Genomic DNA, 21660 nt, shown 5'->3' on the forward strand with positions numbered 1-21660 from the left:
TGGATTTCTCTTTTCTGACAAAAATAGTCAAGTCTTCTTAGCAAATGGTATGATGAAAGGAGAAAAGCAGATTATTTACTTTTAAATATATTAATAGAATTCTATTCCCTTGCTTGAGTGTATTTTATAATAAAATCTACTCAGTATGAGAGTTTTACTTTTTAAAAAATCGACCAGTGATCATCAAGCAATAACTAACTGAGTTCTATCTACTCAGGATTAACCTTCCCAAAAATTGATCTTGATTTTACTTTACTAAAACATTCTAGTAAGTCACTGAAAAATCAGGACCATATTTAGTATGCACTATGAAACTACCTTTAGGTTTCTATTTAATTGCATAAAAAAACACCACTTTAATTTTTTAAAAAACATGGAATGGCATAACTAGTAGTTAATGTCAAGGTTGCTTTCATACAAAGCACACATTGTATTGATGGATTACATCCTTACTGTAACTCAGATTCTACCTTTTATGCAGGTCTAGGCAAAGGAAACTAAATTTCAAGTAGAAAATATTACAGTTCTAAAAATATCAGCTCATAGCAGCCAGGTTACAAACAAGGATGGGGCAAGGTCAGCCACTGGAATTGAGTGGATAGGCATCTTCTTAATCCTTTTGTGAGATTGACAGTGATTTTTGTTTCGTTTCCAAAGACTGCTTATCAGAAGAGTGGTAAAGGAACTGCAGGAGAGCCTGAGCAGGCATTTTTCCTGGTTCAGTTGTGTCTTTACCACATTATTTTAGGGAAGCCAGTGCTCCTGTCTCTATCTACCAAATTTTCTTTTTTGAAAGAAATGGTATAAACATGGGGTTAATCCAAGTTATAAGATTTAACAAGACGTTGTTGGTAGAGAAATTTGAGGGAGGTCCAAACCTCTTTGGACATATTTATTAAGCTACTTCTATATGTCTCTAATGATAAAAATGATAAGGTACAATCTCTGACCTTGAAGATCTTAGAGATTGTGGGCCTTCTTATGTAAACAAAAGATGCTTTTAGAAAAAAAGAAAATAGTGTGCCTGTAATCCCAGATACTTGGGAGGCTGAGGCAAGAGGATGACTTGAGCCCCGGAGTTCAAGACCAGCCTGGGCAACATAGTGAGACCCCCATCTCAAAAACAAACAAACAAACAGAAAGCAAGCAAAAAACCCAAATTGTTTGGTTTCAGTCTTAACATTTGTAGATATAGTAATTATTGTACAGTCTAAACTTGTAACAAAGAGATCTGAAAATCCAGTGGCCTAAACAGAGAAACATTATATCTCTTTCACCGAACAGTTTAGAGGTAGGTAGTTCTGGGCTGGAAAAGAAGCTCTGCCATCTTCAACATGTGGCTTTTGTCTCAGGGTCCAAGCTGGCTTACTTTTATATCCCAGCCAGAAGGACAGAGGAAAGGACAAGCTGAAGTCATGCTAATTTCTTTATGGAAAAGACCTGGTAGTGGCAGAAATCACTTCTGCTCACATTTGAACCTAGACAAATGGCCACAGTTAGTTGTAATAGTCTGGCCAGGGGCCTAACAAAAATTCCACAGTGTTGTTATTAAAGGACTGTTAGGTAGATAGCAAGGGATTCTGGGTCTCCTAGGGACACAAGTGGGTGCTGTGGCCCCCATCTTGGTCCTGCTCTACCCTAATCTCCCAAGCCACTGCCATACCTGGGGAGGAGGGAATACCTTACAAATCTGCCAATCAACTTAGTGCGCCAGCTGCAAAAGAATGCAGAGGATTCTCTAAGCCCATGGGCCAAGCAGCATAGGTATCATAGACTCTGGAAATTGACCTAGAACAACCTGCTTGCATAGTTAAGACTCAGGTCTGGTGACTCCCAACTGTCCAATCAGAGTGGTTCCACAGTGATGTCTGAGCCACTAGGGAGGTCACAATTCGGGCACTATAAAACAAGATGCAGACCATAACCAGTCCCTTTTTCCGCCCCTTCCCCTTGCTCTCCCTTTGCCGCAACAGTGGGTCCAGTAGTCATCTGTGGCGTACATATCATGCTCTGTAAACCTCTATCTTGCTCTTGCCCTGTAATCCGACTGTAATCCTATCTTGCTCCCCCTCAATAAATTTCACCTCATGCTTGCCTTATTTGGGTGCGTCTGGTCATTCTTCGACCATGGGTGCACCAAGAACCGACGACATTTTCACACTGAAACCTGACAGGACTATCATCAGTATCTGCTCTGACAATTTAGGTGTGATTCAAGAAAGTTGATCAGAGCTATCTAGTTGGATTAACAGTACCTTTGGGAAAGACGCCCCCCAGGAACTAAGCCTCCAGACATTGAAAAAACATACTTCAGGAAAGGATTATCAACACCTTGGGGCTGAAATCTTGGGTGACCCCACTTTATACAATGATATGCATCAGGACATCCTTGCTAATTTTTTAATTTGGGAAAAATATTCACTCCTATGACTAATAAAATTATTTAAGGATATGCTTTAAGATGATCTGGGAGTGGGTGGTGAAGGAAGAAGTGGTCATATGTAAAAATAAAACAAGATTAATCATGAGTTGTTACTTGCTGAAGCTAGGTGATGAGTACATGCAGGTTCATTATACTCTTATCTCTTCTTTTGCATATGTTTTAACTTTCCCAAATTATGAAATCTTTAAAAGTTAATAAATAGTAATAGCTAACATCCATATAAGGAACTACGGATATTCAAACCTTTTTCATCGATATTATCTTCATAAGAACTGATTAAGTTTTACAATTATTTTGAGCATTCTCCTCAGTCCTTAAAAAATGGAAAATAGGATAGAGGTAAATACTATAAATGTACTTATGAAATTCAAAATATATGTTAAAAGAGAAAGTTTGGCCGGGCACGGTGGCTCACGCCTGTAATCCTAGCACTCTGGGAGGCCGAGGCGGGTGGATCGCTCGAGGTCAGGAGTTCGAGACCAGCCTGAGCAAGAGTGAGACCCCGTCTCTACTAAAAATAGAAAGAAATTATATGGACAACTAAAATATATATATACAAAAAAAATTAGCCGGGCATGGTGGCGCATGCCTGTAGTCCCAGCTACTCGGGAGGCTGAGGCAGTAGGATTGCTTAAGCCCAGGAGTTTGAGGTTGCTGTGAGCTAGGCTGACACCACGGCACTCACTCTAGCCTGGGCAACAGAGTGAGACTCTGTCTCAAAAAAAAAAAAAAAAAAAATATATAAAAAAAAATATAAAAGAGAAAGTTTAAAAGTGCCTGAAAAATATCATTTAACTTTTATTATTTTCATTACCTTCCTATTTAAATCCCTCTTAAGAATAAAATTATACCGTGTAATACCAAAGCAATTTATCTTCTGGGATGAGAATAAAGAACATAATCCTCTGTGTTAGAATGTGGTATAGTGTGAAGAGAATGAGGTTTGGAATGCGAAATCTGACTTACGTCCTTGCTCTACTCTACTAGTCGTGGGATTTGGAGGATGCCAGCTAATTTCACTGCATCTTGGTTTTCTAATTTAATAAATGTGATTAATATTTAACTTGCAGGGTTCTTGCGAGGATAGATGCACAATAAATGGTCACCGTCATTATAAATAAATACATCTGTGTCCTTTTTCCTTTATGGTTCAGGTTCCCAAAGTAATGCTTTAAAGAAAAAAAAATACTTTCCAATTTCCTAGTTTCCTTCTAGTTTTCATAGAATTCTGAAAGTGTCTAAGTCTAAGAAGATCCTGTCTTGGTCCATTTTGTGTTGCTAGAAAGAATACCTGAGGATGTTTAATTTACAACAAAAAGAGGTTTGTTTGGTTCATGGTTCTGCAGATCCTACAAGAAGCATAGCACCAGCATCTGCTTCTGGTGAGGGCCTCAGGCAGCTTCCACTCATGGAAGAAGGCAAAGGGAGCAGGCATATGCAGAGACCATAGGGCCAGAGAGGAGGAAAGAGAGGAGAAAATGCCAGGCTCTTTTTAACAACCAGCTCTTTCAATAGAGTTGAGAACTCACTTAGCCCTGAGTAAGTGAGGGAGGGCATTAATCTATTTATGAGGGATCCGCCTCCATGACCCAAATACTTCTTATTAGGCCCCACCTGTAACATTGGGGATCAAATTTCAACATGAAGTTTGTAGGGGACAAACAACCCAAACTATAGCAGATGCCTATACTAACATGAAGAACAAAAATTCTATCTGTAAAGCATTATCTGTTGGTCAGTAAAATGAACAATGTAACTTTACTTCCAAGGTAAGCCACTGAAGTCTTAGAAAAACATAGTTTTATTACTGAATCCAAGAGAGAGTTCTTGTAATTATATTTTCATGTCTCTGTATAAACAAAAGTTACACAACTGGCCAGGCATGGTGGATCATGCCTGTAATCGCAGCACTCTGGGAGGATGAAGCAGGAGGATCATTTGAGCCCAGGAGTTTGAGACTAGCCTGGGCAACACAGCGAAACCCTGTCTCTATAAAAATAAAATAAATTAGCCAGGCATGGTGGCTTGAGCCTATAGTCCCAGCTACTTGGGGGTTAAGGTTGGAGGATCTCTTGATCCCAAGGAGTTCGAGGCTGTAATGAGCTAGGATTGTGCCACTGTACTCCAGCCTGGATGACAGAGGGAGACCCTGTCTAGAAAAAAAACAAAACAAAACCAAAACACCCCAAGGGGAAAAAAAGATGTGCAACCATGTTTATTTTGGAGAAAGAATAAGGAAGTGAAAAATACATTTTAATAAGGAAGAAGTGTCTATTTTCATGCTCTATAATAAGCTCCAGGCAGACTGCTGAAGTCTTTGTTCCTTTGAATCCTAAACTGGTTATCACTTTCCATTCTGATAAAGATATACATGAAGTAACTAAGCCCTAGTTTGACATAATTTGGGCAGTAATGAGCCTTTAGCCTTTACCCACTGGCTTCCTTTAGTTCCCCAAAAAGGAAACCAAAGGCCTCTTCATTTTCTATTATCTAAACTCAATTTCTGATGAAATAACTACAAAAGACAAAATAATTTTACATTGATAAAATTATAATTTACCAACTGGCAGAATTGTATAGCCAATGAAAGGTGAGATGAATATGTTTACATTGTTCCATTCTTTTTCTAGGATTTGTTTATAGTTTTGATAGTGAAAGAAGATTTGATGTCTGAAAGAAGGAAGTGTGGTCCTGTGGAAAACTAAATGAATACTACTTTATTATTAATACTTACCTCCTTATTGATTTCTTATTAACCTTGGATGTCATTTTAATTTTCTAGACTCTAGTTTATATATATTTATATAAATACATATGTATTTCACATATATATTTTTCATATATATGAAAATAATAAGCCCCTATTTTTTTAATTTTTCTTAAATATGTGATTTATGATAAATGATTGAAAAGTTGTGAAAATGCATAAAAGTTGGCATTAAGTTAATTTATCCTATTTAGTTTTTCATCAGTATTGGGCCTCCTTCTTTTAAATTAAAATTTGACCCTGATTAGTATCATTAGCCTAGTCTCACAAAGCTAAAGAGAAAGAGACATCTTGTAATCTTTTGCCTCTAATTCATTCTATTTTTTTCAATGCCGAAGTATTTTGAAGTGAATTATAGCATATCATTCCACTTTTAAGTACTTCAGTATACATCTCTAAGGAAAATATTTCTTGTCTAACAAAATAACATAATCACATATAAAAAATGAATAATTCCTTAGTATCATCTAAAACTCAGTCTATATACAAGTTTTTCCAGTTTTCCACTAAAGTGTTTTAGGACCACACTTTGCATCTGGTTGTATGTTCTTGTGTCTCTTTGCCTTACCCAGAAAGTGGAGCTTGAAGTAAAAGCTTATGTGCTACTACTTTATAAGAGAGTGTAATCCTAAGGCAGCAGGAGTGAATGAAAAGGGAAGTGGAGAGAAAAGGGAAACTGGGAGGGTGCGTTTGAGTGTGTGTTACCAAACTGACCACCACTTTTACCAGGGGTCAGTGATTGCTTGTTCCTGTGGGGCCATCTTCTGGGAGGCTGGATGAACAAATGTGTTTCGGGGAAAGTCTGTTGGGGAACAAGGCGGAATTTATCTACCAGTTCTTGTTTCCTTTTGCCAAAGACTTGTCCCATGGGGCACTACCTCCTCTTATTTCTGGGTTACAAATGCATAGGCACCCAGTAAGCCAAAGCACCTCAGGCCTCACCATCACAAGAGAACTCTGGGCAGGAGACAAGAGTTGAGACACGCCAGCAAACAGTGAAATGCTGTAGTACCCACGTGAGATGGTGCTGATGTAGGTGTTCACATAGGGCTGCTCTCTGTATCTCTCTACTGCTGCTCTCTTGTTCAGAGTCAGAACAAATAGCCAAAGGTCATTCTGAAATATTGAAGAACTGGTATTTGGTATTTGACATACTCTTTAAATCTGGAATTGTCACTTGTGACACTGACTTGCTAAAGAGATCAATGTCCTATGAATGTGCCATATTCTGAATTTGTCTGATGTCTTCCTCATGAAGGCATTTATTAATAGCTTGTTCTTCTACCTTTGTATTTCTGGTAAATTGCAAGTTCAATATAAAGGTTTACGTAGATTTAAGTTAAACATTTTTGACTAGAATACAATGAATGATATTGTATATTTTATCTTATATCATACTAGGAAACACATACTATCTCATTCCACTAATAGTGATACTAAAATTGACCACTGGAACAGGGTAATACTTTGTAATCCTTTTTGACTATTATTTTTTATTCCCACAAACAGATATGTTGAAATGTAATCTTAATAATAAACATATGGTTTAATACATAATATGAAAATAAAGTAAACATTTAAATTAAGATACAGAGAGGAATTTCAGCTAAAGAAATGTATAGTTTACATTGAAATTTAAGGCTCACTGGCCTAGTATAAATTGAGTGATGTTAGAATCATTGGCTAGTTTGGATCTGGTAGGGATGAGATGACAATAATATGAAATATCATTTTCCTAATCATTTTCCCATCTGAACTATTACAGTAAGGGTTTTATAAATCATATGGTACTGAATATACCGTAAATGATAGCATTTTACAAAAGAATTTAATAGTAATGCTTCATAATAATTTAATAAATTTAATAAAAGCATTTAATAAGTGATTTTTAAAAATTATAGGTATTATTCTAAGTGCTTGTCAAATAGTGACTCATTTTATCTTCATAATAACCCTATGAGGTTGAGGTGGGTACTGTTATTTTTCCCTTTTTATGAATACAGAACGTGGAACAGAAGTTTAATTAGAATGCTCTTCTCCCAGATATCCACAGGTTTGTCCCCTCTTCCATCACGTTTTTGTTCAATGTTACCTTCTTATCGATGCCTACCCTACCATTACAAATTGAAACCCACCCCTTATCCTGGTTCTTATCTGTCCTTCCCTATTCTATTTTTTTTCTCCATAGCATTTATCACAATCTGTGGCGGCTTTGTAATGTGTCCTGTGCACGTTACCCTGTATGTTCTTAGGGTGGGCCACAAGAGATATTTTGCATGAGATTTGGAAGGCAGAAGCAAAGCAGCAGCCATATTGTGTTCACTCTCAGGTTAGTGCAGGGGCTAAGTGTTGTTACACATTACACCTGTCACTTATCTGCTGGCTCACCTCCTTATGTGGGACAGAAACTGCTCTATCTTTAGCTTCTCTGCTCCTGGGCCAGGTTTAGCTTCATGCTGAAGGGTGCCAGCTTCTTCTGCAGGATATCTACATCATCAAAATTGGAGGTGGTGAGACTGAACAACGGAGTTGCAATCCCTCCTAGTAGACTCCAGCTTGTGTTTGTGAATTCGAATTGTTTCTTGCTAGAGCAAATCACAACTCAGCCCCCTATTTAGAATGATTCTCTGGGAAGATCAGTCACTTATCTGGGGGCAGATTTATTATGTTGGACCACTTCCATCATGGAAGGGGCAGCACTTTGTTGACACCAGAATGGACACCGTATATGTGGATTTTCTGCACATAAGCTTATGTCAAAACCACCATCCATGAATTTACAGAATGGCTTACCCATTATCATCGTATTCCACACAGCATCACTTTGATACAGGAAGTCTTTGTAGAGAAATAAAGTACAGCAATGGGACTATGCTCATAGAATTCACCAGGCTTACCCTGTCCCCCTCATCCTAAAGCCACTGGCCTGACAGAATGATAGAATGGCCTTTTGAAGACTCATTTATGGCGCCATCTAGGTGGCATATGGCATATCTTTTGAGGCTGAGGCAATGTCCTCTAGGATGCAGTGTATGCTCAAGTTAAAAAATAACTTAATATTCTCTTCTTCTATAGCCAGGATTCATGGATCTGGGAATTAAGGGGGTGAAAATGGGCATGGTTTCTTTCCTTACTATCCCTAGTGATCTACTAGCAAGCTCTTTGCTTCTTGCCACAGACTTTAGGTTCTGCTAGTTGAGTGGTCTTGGTTCCGAAGGTAGTAATGCATCCATCAGAGGACACAACATTAAGCTGTAAGTTGACACTGCTGCCTGGTCCTCACACTAATGAAAAAAATAGGCAAAAAGGGAGTTACTGTACTAGCTGGGGTGATTGATCTTAACTACCAGGGAAAAACTGGGTTGCTATTACACAATGGGGATAAGGACAAGTATGTCTGGAATGTGGGTGATCCCTGGAATGCTGCTAGTATGCCCATGTCCTGTGATTAAAGTCAGGGGAGAAACTACAACAACCTAATGCAGATGAGCTGCTGATGACCCAGACCCTTCAGAAATGAAGGTTTGGGTCACCCTACCAGTCAAGGAACCCTGACCAGATGAAGTGTTTGCTAAGGGAAAGAGACTATGGAATGGATACTAGTTATAAATACCTGCCCATGAGTAACAATGAGGACTGTAATAGTTACTAGTATTAAACTGAGAAATTACTCTAGCCACATTAGTAATTACACAAACCTTTGAATGCTTTATAGAGTTTACCTACTATGCAATTTATTCTGGAATTTCCATTCCCAAAATGAAAGCAATTTTTTTAAAAGTCTACTTTTTTATTATCTTTAAGCATATTATATAATATTAAAATAAACCAACTAAATATTGTCCACTAGAGGTTCTGATTTAATATTTTACATATTCAAAATGAGCGAGCACATCAGGGCACAGCTGAAGCAGTGATGGTTTCCTGTTAGTTGCCATGACCCTTTGTAGATAGCCCTAACACAGTACTCATCACCTTACATTACAGCTATTTGTTCACTGAAACAGTTTCCAGGCTAGACTACAAACTCCATACAGGCATCTTTCTCTCTTTCTCCAGTGCTCAGCCAATGCCCAGATCCTAGAAATAGTGCATCTGTGGAAAAAATAAGTTTTCGGTATGTATGCTTGCATAAATGAATAAATTAATACTATATGTTATACATGAGTAATCCTAAAGTGACTAAAAATTGACTGTAAGTAAACACCCTTATAGTTATTTAAGAAAGATATAATGAAAAGAATTTTGGAATCAGAGAGATAAGGCTTTGAACACTGACTTTGCAACTTATTAGTTATTCAGCACTGGACACCTTACTTAGCCTCTCAGGTCTCAATTTCCTCTTTTGCAAAATGAGATAATCTTGAGCTTTTGTGGTGAAGATTAGAATAATTTATACAGCCAACATAGTGCTTAGCTCTGTATAGGTGCTCAATCAAAGACAGTTAGTTCTATTATTATTTACTACATGTGTCCAGGAGAAACTAAATAAATCATTGTATGAATTATTACAATTTCTGTATTGAGTTTATTATAATTATTTAGAAAACAGAAAGCAATGTATGACACTCTGACTTATAGCTGGATTTTTAAAAAACTTAGAATGTTCTTATAAACCTTAGGCAAGTCCCTCAAACTCTGAGTCTTGGGAAGTCCTCAACTGTAAAATTACTGGTTCAACACCTATCTTACCTATATCACAGGATTGTTCCAAGAATAAAATATGCAAATTTTTTGTAAACTGTAAAGTGCTAAACAAATGCTAATTATTTTTACATCTTTGATCTGAGTGCTTCAGCTGTAATTATGAGAACATTTTTAAAAGTCACTGCATTATTGTATCTTAATGCATTTTTACCCTCTTGTCTATTTTCCAAAGAAAAATCAAAGCTAAAAATTGCCACTTACTTCACAAAGCTATCATGAGCCTTATGACCTAGTGTTTGTTAAAAGCTCATAAAACTCCTATCCTAAGAGACATAGATATCCCAATTGCCAAGAAGTTTTAAAGGCAAAGTGTTAGGTGTCATTCTGTACTCATTAGCACAGTTCTGCTTTTCGAGAAAGACTATTGTTGAAGTACTTAGAAACTTTTAAAAAGTCAGTGACACATTTCATCAGGTACCTAAAGTGCCACTGACTTTTCCCATAACTTTTCCTTCCTAATAGAGACTTTAGGGCAGGAGCCCTTTGTATGAACAAACTGAGCTGGCCCTAGGCAGAACCGGGATATTGACTTTGTGTGTTTATGTGAGGTAGGGGGGTCATGTGGGAGGGGATTGTTTTTTTCTTTTTATGTGGCTTCAAAGTTAACAGTTACTAAACTTAGCTGCAAAACAAAAGTCCATCCCAGTCCTGTTGAGACAAAATAATACAAGGAGGAATCCTGAAAACAGTATTTTGAACAAATTCGAGGTCAACCAAGCCTGTCTGTGGACCACTGGCAAACTCTGGTTCACCTTGCCTTGCCTTAGTGTTGCCTCCTTCTTCACTTTTAGTGCTCTTTCCTTTCCCAGTGGTTCTGAATTTCTCAGGGTCCCCAATGTCAGGATGAAATCTATCTGATATGTCATTAACACCCTAGTGTGACTTAATTTAATGTGTTATTTCTTTAGAGATGCTAATGGTGGCACTTGAGACTCTATGATGGCCTGGTGTGGGGGTGGTTGAGGGAGGAAAAGCTTTGTTTCTTGGCCCCACAAATAACATTACTTACGGAATAGCTTCCTTTTACCTATCCATAAAGTCAGCCCTACATATAAATTATGTATCACCATACAGAGATGAATTGCAGGAAGAGTGCAAATGAAGTCTTGCAAGTCTTATTAAACAAAAGTTCCCTACTTTCTTTTTGTCCTTCTTTTTTAAATTAGAGCAAATATGAGAGAGTTTTCTTAGAAAACATAAGATTGCTCCCACTGGAATTATTCAGCAGTCTGGATCTCTATTTGCCAGAAATATTGTAAATGAGATCAAACATTGGATTAGAATCACTAAATAATCCTTAATATTTTTTCTGTCCTAAAGACTTTATGATTCTTTGACACAGCAAGTTATATTTTTCATCAGGTATTTCCCCAGTTTATGAAAAATGGATTAAAGCCTTTACTTTGGACACATGTCTGTTAGCTGCTTCAGTCTGCCTTTTACCTGGGATCCCCTGCCCAAGGCTGCTATAAGACTGAGAAAGGACCCTCTCAGGGTAGTAGGATTTCCACAGGCAGTCCAAGCAGCTCTGGAATTTGCTTTCATGGTCCAGGCCCTGCTCTTTTCTTCTCTATGAATTTTTGTATTAGTCCCCTTACTACCTCTGCTCTCTTGTCTTCCTACAATCCCTCCTCCAAACTATTGCCAGAGTTGAATTTCTAAATGTAATCTGTTTATATCACTTTCTTATTTCAGTGGGCGCCCTATTTTCTTCCAGATAAAGTTCAAGTTCCTCAAAATGCATGCATAAGGCTTTTTAATGATCTGATTCTATCAGCCTTTCCAAAATTCCCATTATGTTAGTATTCTTTTTTTTTTTTTTTTTTTTTTTTTTTGAGACAGAGTCTCACTCTGTTGCCCGGGCTAGAGTGAGTGCCGTGGCGTCAGTCTAGCTCACAGCAACCTCAAACTCCTGGGCTTAAGCGATCCTACTGCCTCAGCCTCCCGAGTAGCTGGGACTACAGGCATGAGCCACCATGCCCGGCTAATTTTTTTGTATATATATATATATTTTAGTTGTCCATATAATTTCTTTCTATTTTTAGTAGAGACGGGGGTCTCACTCTTGCTCAGGCTGGTCTCGAACTCCTGACCTTGAGCGATCCACCCGCCTCGGCCTCCCAGAGTGCTAGGATTACAGGCGTGAGCCACCGCGCCCGGCCCTATGTTAGTATTCTTACTACAAACCATGTGCAATGAATTCTCCAGGTCCTTTTATGCCTCTAGGGTTTTGTTTATTTATTTTTCTTTCTTTAATTTTATTTTCGACCCTCTCCTGCCACCTCTGGGGTTCTGTAAAAACTGTTCCCTTTGCCTGGGACAGCAGTCCCTCCTCATGTTGCTTATTTTTATTCATTTTTCCAACATTCAGTTATGAAGTCAAACCTCTTTACATCATCTTTGATTTCCTAAGAATGTGAAAAGTGTTCCTCTTTTGAAGTCCAATGGTGTTCTGATATACGTTCATTCTAGCAGGAATTGCAATGTGCTGCAATAGATTTTTCTCATCCATTTTCCTCATTATTAATAGACTGTGACCTTGAAAGTAGGGATTGCTTTCATTTATTTATTTTTCAGTATCTAGCACAAAAAATACATAAATATTTCTAGAAATAATGATCCTCGAAATAGATGATTCGGCCGGGCGCGGTGGCTCACGCCTGTAATCCTAGCACTCTGGGAGGCCAAGGTGGGAGGATCCCTCGAGGTCAGGAGTTCGAGACCAGCCTGAGCAAGAGCGAGACCCCCGTCTCTACTAAAAATAGAAAGAAATTAGCCAAACAACTAAAAATAGAAAAATTTAGCCAGGCCTGATGGCGCATGCCTGTAGTCCCAGCTACTCGGGAGGCTGAGGCAGAAGGATTGCTTAAGCCCAGGAGTTTGAGGTTGCTGTGAGCTAGGCTAACACCATGTCACTCTAGCCCGGGCAACAGAGACTCTGTCTCCAAAAAGAAAAAAAAAAAAAAAAGAAAGAAAGAAATAGATGACTCTTAACTCCATGACTTTATAAAGCATGAGGGCAGATTCATGGTCAGACAACATGGTCACCAATAGAAATTGTAATGAATGGAATATCAATAACAACAAAAACCTGTGTGGAAATAGCCCAAAGGACTAGACCACACTGGGAGAGGATATACCATTGAAATATGGCTCAGCATACAAATTCTAAATGGAGAGAGACCTAGAACCTCATGGAGATGTCCATGAAGTTGTAAGAAATAGCATGGAATGGGAGTGGAGTTGGTGGTGATGGTTGGGAATGCAATTATTCTCTTGAATTTTTCTAGGGATAGTTCTTATGATAGCTTATACCATGTTCTTACTTGAAGAAAAAACACCTAGAAGGCAGGCCTCATGGGGTACAGTTGACCTTTTCACCCCTAAAATCCCGAAGATTAATTTATGATTACAATAGCAGGTAGAATAATTTTGTGTAACGCAAGTACAAGTGATCATAATAGAATTATGATTATTTTTTGAGACAAGGTCCTACTCTGTTTCCCAGGCTGGAGTACAGTAGCAAAAATCATAGCTCACTGCAGCCTTGAACTCTTGGGCTCTAGTGATAATCCCACCTTAGACTCCTGACTAGTGGGGACTATGGATGCACACCACCATGCCTGGCTAATGTTTAAAAAAATTTTTTTTTTGTAGAGATGGGGTCTAGTTATGTTGCCCAGGCTGGCCTTGAACTCCTTGGTCTCAAGCAATTCTTGTGCATTGGCCTCCCAAAAGTGCTGGGATGACAGGCATGAGCCACCACACCTGGCCCATAATGAAATTATATACTAGGTTAATCATTTCCCATGGTACCCTACAAAGGATAATGGTATTGTACTTGCTTAGGTGGCCTTTATATAAATTAGATGCCATATATGTACTTCTAGCCACCACTAGTAGGTATGTTACAAATGGAGCCTACATATGCAGTGAAATTAAAAATACATACACAGATTATTAAAGAGTATAGGTTTCTCTATTCACTGGAAAAATGTTCTAACCAGTGACCAATTTACCATTGGCTTTTTTTCACATTTTGTTACTTCTTGGCCAAATAGAAGTATTATTTATAAACCAGCATTAGGACAACTTCCATGTCCTTTAACCGGCACACATAAACACATATGTATACATATAAAAATAGCCTACTGATTTTAATTTAACAAACATTTATTGAATACTGATTATGAGCAAAAAACTGCTTAGGTATATGCTATGTATCTATGTGCGTGTGTGTGTGTGTGTGTGTGTGTGTATACATATTTACACACATATATCTTCATATATGATATAAAGATCTTATTATGATACAGAACCTAGTTCTGAGGGTTTTTGTTTTATTTTTTTGGGAGTCACGGTTTTGCTATGTTGCCCAGGCTGGCCTTGAACTCCTGGGCTCAAGCAATCCTCCCCACTTCAGCCTCCTGAGTAGCTAGAATTACAGGTACATGTTACCACGCCCAGCTTCTACTTTTAAATGTAGTGAGGAACTAATAAGGTACATAATAAATATAGCACATAAGAAATAAGCACTTTACAGTGATGATTTTCATTCCTCTGATGTCCTTCAGATCAGGAGGGTGTATTTCTGTCCTAGACCCTAGGATATGCTTCAATGGGCTTCTTAAAGCTTAACTTTTCAGCTTGGTGTTTTCTTTTTCCATAGAATTTGTTTAGAAAGAAAATGTATTTTCCTGGGGAGTAATCTGCCTTAAATCCTTTCAGAACCAAGATAGATTACAAACAAGTAAATACTGAGGTGGAATTAGAGGGAAAAAACAGATAAAAATATAACAATTACCATTTCCTTTAAACAATATCTAAGGAAGTAATAATAGTCACCCTTTATTAGGTTCTTCCTATGTACCTGGTATCTCACAACTTTCTGTGGTAGTTAATATTACCTCCATTTTTATAAGTTAGGAAAATAAAGCTCAGAGAGATAAATAATTTGACCAAGGTCACACAGCTAGACAGTGACACAGCCAGGATTTTATTAAAGTGCCTGACTCTGAAGTCTTATGTTTTTCCTAACTATGTCATGTTAAAGAAGGGGAGAAGTTATTCTTCCAAATATTATAGCAGAGTTACCTTTTCCTTCAGGCCTTTTTCCTTTTGTTTCTTGTGACACAGGATCTCATTTGTGTATCATTCTTCCTTTTCCTTTAGTTCCCAATTTAGGAACACACTGGCTTCAGAATATCCTTTCACAGCAGCTGGAAAACTTGTCAAAAATCCCAAATACAAATTTAAGAGATGAAACATTGCACAGAACATCTCTGAAAGGCTACACAGGAAACTGGTAAAAGTATCTATCTTTGAGGAGAACTGGATGACTAGAGGACAGAGGTTAGAGGCAAACTGTAATGTGTGGATGTGCACCTGCACATACTTGTGTCTACATATGATTTTGCATGGTTTGACTTTTTTAAATACTATGTTTATATATTGCCTGCTTAAAAGAGATGATTATTCAGAATGATGGCCTCTTAGCAAAGTGTTCTTGGTTATTTTGTATTGTGTGTGTGTTAGCTGATGCTCTGAGCCATAGGCCCTGGTTGCACCCATAGCTTTTGCTCTCTCGGGAAAAACTAGTTGAGGTGACTACTTCTTAGTAGCTGGATAGTAAAAAACACTACCACCTTATTTTTGTAAATATGGTCAGAAGATGCCATAGCCCATCATTCCACTTTATAAATATCTTCAATATGAGCTTCACATAGTAGTACCAAGTTAGCATTCATAGAGAATTCAGTTTTGTCACTGTCTCATCTATCTGGAGTAAATTAGTTTCTTATCATAATTATGGTGACATTGTATTCTGAGAGCTCCCTCAGGAATGCAATTCATGTATCTAGTCTTGTTCATTTTAAACATTTGCCATTGGAAAAAAAATGTGCTACTAATATAAAGTAATCCTTTTATTTTTATTGAAATTACTATTTCTTGACAGAATATTTCATTTAAATCACTAATCAGCTACTCTCTTTGCCAGAGCCCTATTTTAACAAGCTAATTTTAACAAATGAAAAAGTTGCAGCATTTAGGGCAATATTGGTCTGTCATGTGTCAATCATAAATAGGTACAATTTAATCCTTCATAACAGAGTCTTCCAAATACAATTTGTGGGAGAGACATAAAAATTGGTTGGCATGGACTTGTTAATAGTCAATACAAGCCAACTGACAAAGCTAACCTAAGAAACACATCACTGAAGCAAAAACCAATCTTTGAGTTTGTAGCTCCGGGGGATGTTTTCTTGTCAGATAAAACAATGAGGCAGTGATAGTGGTGATAAAATGCACCTCTTTGTCTTTCCTTGGAAATAACTGGTAGCCTCAATTCCTGAAGTTCTCTTGCATCTACTCAAACTAATAAAGTTCTTCCTTTAATCTTGGATGATGAATAGCACCTTAATCACAGGTTACACAAATGGGCACTGTTTCTTTATGGTACCTGACTTCAATTCCTTTTCCTTTTGCCACCCTAGGCTTATTGACATCTATGGTTCATGATTTTTAGTTTCTTTCAAATGCAAAGAAGACTGTGGGGTGGGATCCTTTGAGATGAACTCAGCTTCATTGCATATCAGAAGAAAAGTATGTTCACCTCTAAGAATTGCATCCCTTCATTTATTTATTACTAATCAGAACAATTATCCCCTTCCAGCTCCTCTTCCAGCTCATAATAATGTGCTCTTTAGAGCTATGTGGGCTTCTTCTGAACATTCTTTCCTAAGGATGGGAGGAGATTGTTTTTTCCCTTCCTTCTCCTTACTGTCCCCTAAGTCTGGAGTATTTCCACCAGTTTATACTAGCCCTACCAGAGAAATTGTCAGAGAAGAAAGCTGACGACCTGCCAGTGCTCCTCTGTAGGCAGTACTATAATCAGTACACGTTTTAGGATTAATTTATTATAGGAAAGGTGGAAGAGCTCTCTCCTATTTAAAGCCAGTCTCTGAACTAAGCTTTAATGCCTATCCTCTTCCACCTCTCTAGGAACCCACACATCAATTATGGCTATTTTCTCCTGGTTACACAGTCCTTATCATCTGAGTCCTTCCCAAAAACACTTCAACATGCTCTAATCTCACCAAATTGAACCCAAACAAAGCAAAACAAAACCCATTTTTGACCTATACTTTCCTTACTGCCTTATCTCTTTCTTCACTTGTAAAATCAAACTTTTTTTGCACTTGCATCTTCATTTCCTCACCTCTGCTTAATTCTGGTCTCTGCTATTACTACCCCAAACAATTATGGATAAGGTTACTAAAGCCTTCCCAAATCACTAAATTGAAGACATTTTTTTTCTGTTTTCATCTCACTTGATAAGTAAGTATTGATCTTAGTAAAGACTTGAAACTTTTGAATACTCCGTCTTTCCTTCCAGAAACATTTTGTTAGCTTCTCTTAATTTTTTTCTCTCTTGCTGTTTCTCCTCTCTCTCCTTGCAGGTTCATTGTCCTTAACAAAACATTAAATGTTCAAGAACCCCAAGTCTGGTTTCTCGGACTTTCTCTCTTCTCACTCTAAACTTGGTCTGAGACAATCTCATCCAAACCGGTAGCTTCATTTATACTGACAAATCTCAAATAAATAGTTCTAGGCCAGACTTCTCTGGCTTAACACAAAGAAAATTTAACACAAAATGGTTTGCTTCCAATATATCTATATTAATTCTAAGCTGTCCCAGAGATGAAAAGTCATTCCAATTACCCCACCCAACTCCAAATAAGAATAAAACAAAACACTGCTCCCTCAATCAAGTCTCAAGTTCTGTTGATTTTATTCTTAAAAAAAAAATCTCTCAAGTCTTTCCTCTTCTCTTAATCTCCATTGCTACCATCCTAGTCAAAAACAGTCTCTCAATGTAAGTTTTTTTTCCAAGACAGCCTTTTTATGTCTATAAAAAGTTAAATAACTAGCACAAAAGTGGGCTAATTATAGTTATTTGGGTTTAAACTAAGAGTTATTAACACTAGAACTTTGGTGTTCTGGTGTTCCATAAGTCATTAGTTTCAATTTACAAAATTTGCTATTCTCTCTGTAAATCCAGATATACACACAGAGGCATACCTCGCAGATATTGCAGGTTCAGTTCCAGACCACTGCAATTTAAACTAAATATCACAATAAAGCAAGTCACATAAATTTTTTTGTTCCCCAGTGCATAAAAAAGGTATGTTTATACTATGCTGTAGTCTATTAAGTATGCAATAGCATATGCCTAAAAAAAGGTGTACATACCTTAATTTAAAATACTATGTTGCTTAAAAAATGCTAATAGTCATTTGAATTTTCAACAGGTCATAACCTTTTTGCTGATGGAGGGTCTTGCCTTAATGTTGATGGCTGCTGACTAATTAGGGTGGTCACAGCTGAAGGTTGAGAAGGCTGTGGTGTCCTCATTATCATGTGTTTCTCGAAGTTTTCATCATTCTAGCCAGAGAGACCATTCAGCATTCAGCAAATGGCTGCATGTAGACATTTAAGACTTTTTGAGAGGATTTAGCACACCAGGGAAGAGACCACTATTATGACTAGAGGAGGATACTACCAAGAGTTTGGAGATCCTTAGCTGGGATCCCTATGAACTACACCAATTAAAATCGCACAGGTCAAAGAATGAGCCAGATGAGGAGACTACCTGTTTTAACTGTGTAGCCTGTTTGTAAATTTTTCAACTGAGTCTCTACTCATGTATTTATTTATGTGTAACAAAAAGTGTCAGCAACTGCACGGACTCCTCCCTGTTCAGCTAATAGGTAATCTAGCATCCCATGAGTGTGTTAAATCAAAGCAGGGAGTGAGAAGACATGGGTCTAGAAGTCTCAATCTGTAAAAGAGACCATTAGTACCATTCGAACAACGGTTGCATTAGAGAAGTTACTAAAGTTACCCACTAGGTGGACTAAAGGATTCGTTAGCTCATGTAAAGGGGTTTGGCATAACAGGTCCAGCATTTTGTCAACTTAACTGCAGAAGCTATTGATTGTGAAATTCTAACTATAGCATTATCCTGCCAAGCGAAAAAAGTAGACATAAGCAAGGAAAAATTAAGAGGGGTAAGAGTCTCATTACAATGGGAAGTCTTGTTCTGATGACTTGGGAAAAGCTGTCCACAGCATGAAGTCATTAATTTCCATCCTGATTTGCAGCTTCAATGTCTCTGCTTATGGCATCAGGCATTTTGGTGAATTCTTTGTGTTGCCCACACACCAGGCATGAGACTTCTTTGTCCCTTGAAATTCACATTGAGTTGTCTAGACTATAGGGCTTCAGGAACACAGCAGTTCTTGTTTTTAGTTGGAGAGTTGTAGCCAGATACTGGAGGAAACTAGAAGAATTCAGGATCTAGTCTAGTCTACAGGTAAATAATAAAAACTCAAAAACAAAGAACAGGGCTACCATCTAATAGTTTTTCTTCAGAAACATAGTTTTTCTCCCTACAGTCATCGCTATTTCTAACAAAGAGAATCAGAGTAAGACTTTTGTTTAAAAAATAAGTTTAATCCCATTCAACTTGAGCTGATTTTTATATAAATGCAGCAAGAATAGCGATTGAATACCTAGGTTCTTTTAAAGTTTGCTTTGCTCGAACTTTTGATAAGAAAGCTCAGATTGGCTCACCCAACTGCAAGACGCGGTGAACTCGCCTGCAGATCAGTTTCATAATGCCACTGGAGTGTTGCAGCAATGTGGTTCTCCTGCCTCTTTTAATAGTACTCAGACAGCAATGAACAAAGACCAACCAGCTGACCCTACAGAAGAGTATGCCCAGCTTTTCTGCGGTATTGATGGCACGAACAGCAAAAGACACTGATGTTTTGATAGATTCCTTACCCAGTGAAGAATCTACAGCTGCTTTGCAGGCTGCTAGCTTATATAAGCTAGAAGAAGAAAACCACGAAGCTGCCACACGTCTGGAGGATGTTGTTTATCAGATGGACATGCTTCTGGAAAAGATACAAAGTGCTCTTGTTGATATTACACAGTCACAGCTGAAGACAAGAAATGGTACCCATAGCCAGTCTGTTCCAGACTCACAGTACTAGCGAATACCATGTGGCTAAGGAAAGAACTGTTTCAATGCCATTAACAATTCTGCATTAGACTTATTTTATTTTTATTTTTTATCCCCCCATCAGATTTAGATGTAAGCCTTACCAACAGTTAGAGAAATATTAAACACTGACATGTGTTAAAAAAAAAAAAAAACCCTCAGATTGGATTTTCGAAAACCTCTTGAGGCTAGGAACCCAAATCAAGGCATATTTCAGACTTGCCTGTAGTACTTATAGATTGATTCTGTGTACATTCTTAAATATGATATCCCAGTCAAACCCTTGGTACTATAACTAATATTTCCACTTTTATCCCGTTATAAAGAGAGTAGATTCTTATTGAACTTATGCAAATAACTATACTGCCATAAAAATAAGAATACTCATGAATATTTCTTTCTTTTTTTATTTGTTTGCTTGTTTTTGGAAGACAACACAAATCTGTCTGATCAGCAAACCCAGGCAAAGATACATGTCTGGATTATATCAATATTAATATTTAATGCTGACAACTCTGAAAGACATTCCTATTTTTATTTTACCAACAATTTTTAAATTACCTTATTTACCAAAGATAATCCAAGTCACATGAACTAACAGGCAATTGGGTTAGTTTACGTTTTTCTGAGGTAATAATTTACATAAACATGTACTTATTTTTTCTTTAAGCCAGTTAAATATAGCCCTTATATATTTTGGCAACTTTATCCACAGGTAGAAAAATATCACATACACATAACCTATATACATAGACATTCATAAACATACAGACAGCAGCAGATCTTACAGCTTTCATTAAGATTTTTCATTTGCTAGTTTCCAAATAGTTTCTCTCCCCGTTTCCAACTATCAATCTTTTAATTACCTGTTCTATTATCCTAAGCAATTATTAGCTAGGCAACCCTAAATTTATACCTCCAAAGGACTGACTCTTAGGTGGAAATTTTACATCTCAAAGGTTCAGAGAGAGAATGCAAGTTTTTTCTAAGAAAGAGCTTAGGCCATGCTGCTTATTATCAGAGGTCAATTTTATATAGGCTATGGACTAAATTTAGGTCTGAATATCTCCAAACCTCATCTGGATAGACAAAACATCCATTTCTGCTAAAAGTGGATTTGATGCATTTTCCTCTAATTTGGTCTTGAGGTTTCCCTCTGAAGTGTGGCTACCAACTCTAAGACTGCCCTGATGGGCCTATCAAGATAGCCACTCTCTAGAAGAACCCTGATCTGGAGGAGAGTTAGGTCTGTATGTGGTAGGTGAGACACAAAGGATTCAAAATGGATGCCGAGGCAACAAGAGCCATATGAATTCACTAGAAGATTTTACAAGGAAATACACAGAGCCTAGGAGAAAATTCAGAAGCCTGTTCAAAGCAACCAGCTGAATGCCAGAAAGGTAAATTCTGGAGACCAATTTAGTTAGATAGGTAGCTTTTCATTTAGCTTCTGTTTCTTAACTGTATTACTGAGTTCAGGCTGGAGTCCATTGACAAATAGGGTAGACAAAGCATTTTGTATGTCTGGACTTGGCATGGATAGCTCTGAAAAAGAAGGAAACCGGCTTGACCTGTGGGCCTAACTTTTATAACACTTTTTCCATCTCTTTTTGTCGTTGCGGTGGGGTAGTACTGAAGCCAAAAGGTTGGCAGATTCAGTTTGTCCTATCAATT

At 37.6% G+C, this 21660-nt stretch overlaps 1 pseudogene; it reads left to right on the forward strand.

The window, feature by feature from the left end:
* Positions 1-2127: 2127 nt before the first annotated feature.
* Positions 2128-19806, forward strand: LOC138374270 (mediator of RNA polymerase II transcription subunit 21 pseudogene; annotated as a pseudogene).
* The last annotated feature ends 1854 nt before the right edge of the window (positions 19807-21660 follow it).

This window comes from Eulemur rufifrons, chromosome 24 (genome assembly GCF_041146395.1).
Source record: "Eulemur rufifrons isolate Redbay chromosome 24, OSU_ERuf_1, whole genome shotgun sequence".
Lineage (NCBI taxonomy): Eukaryota > Metazoa > Chordata > Mammalia > Primates > Lemuridae > Eulemur > Eulemur rufifrons.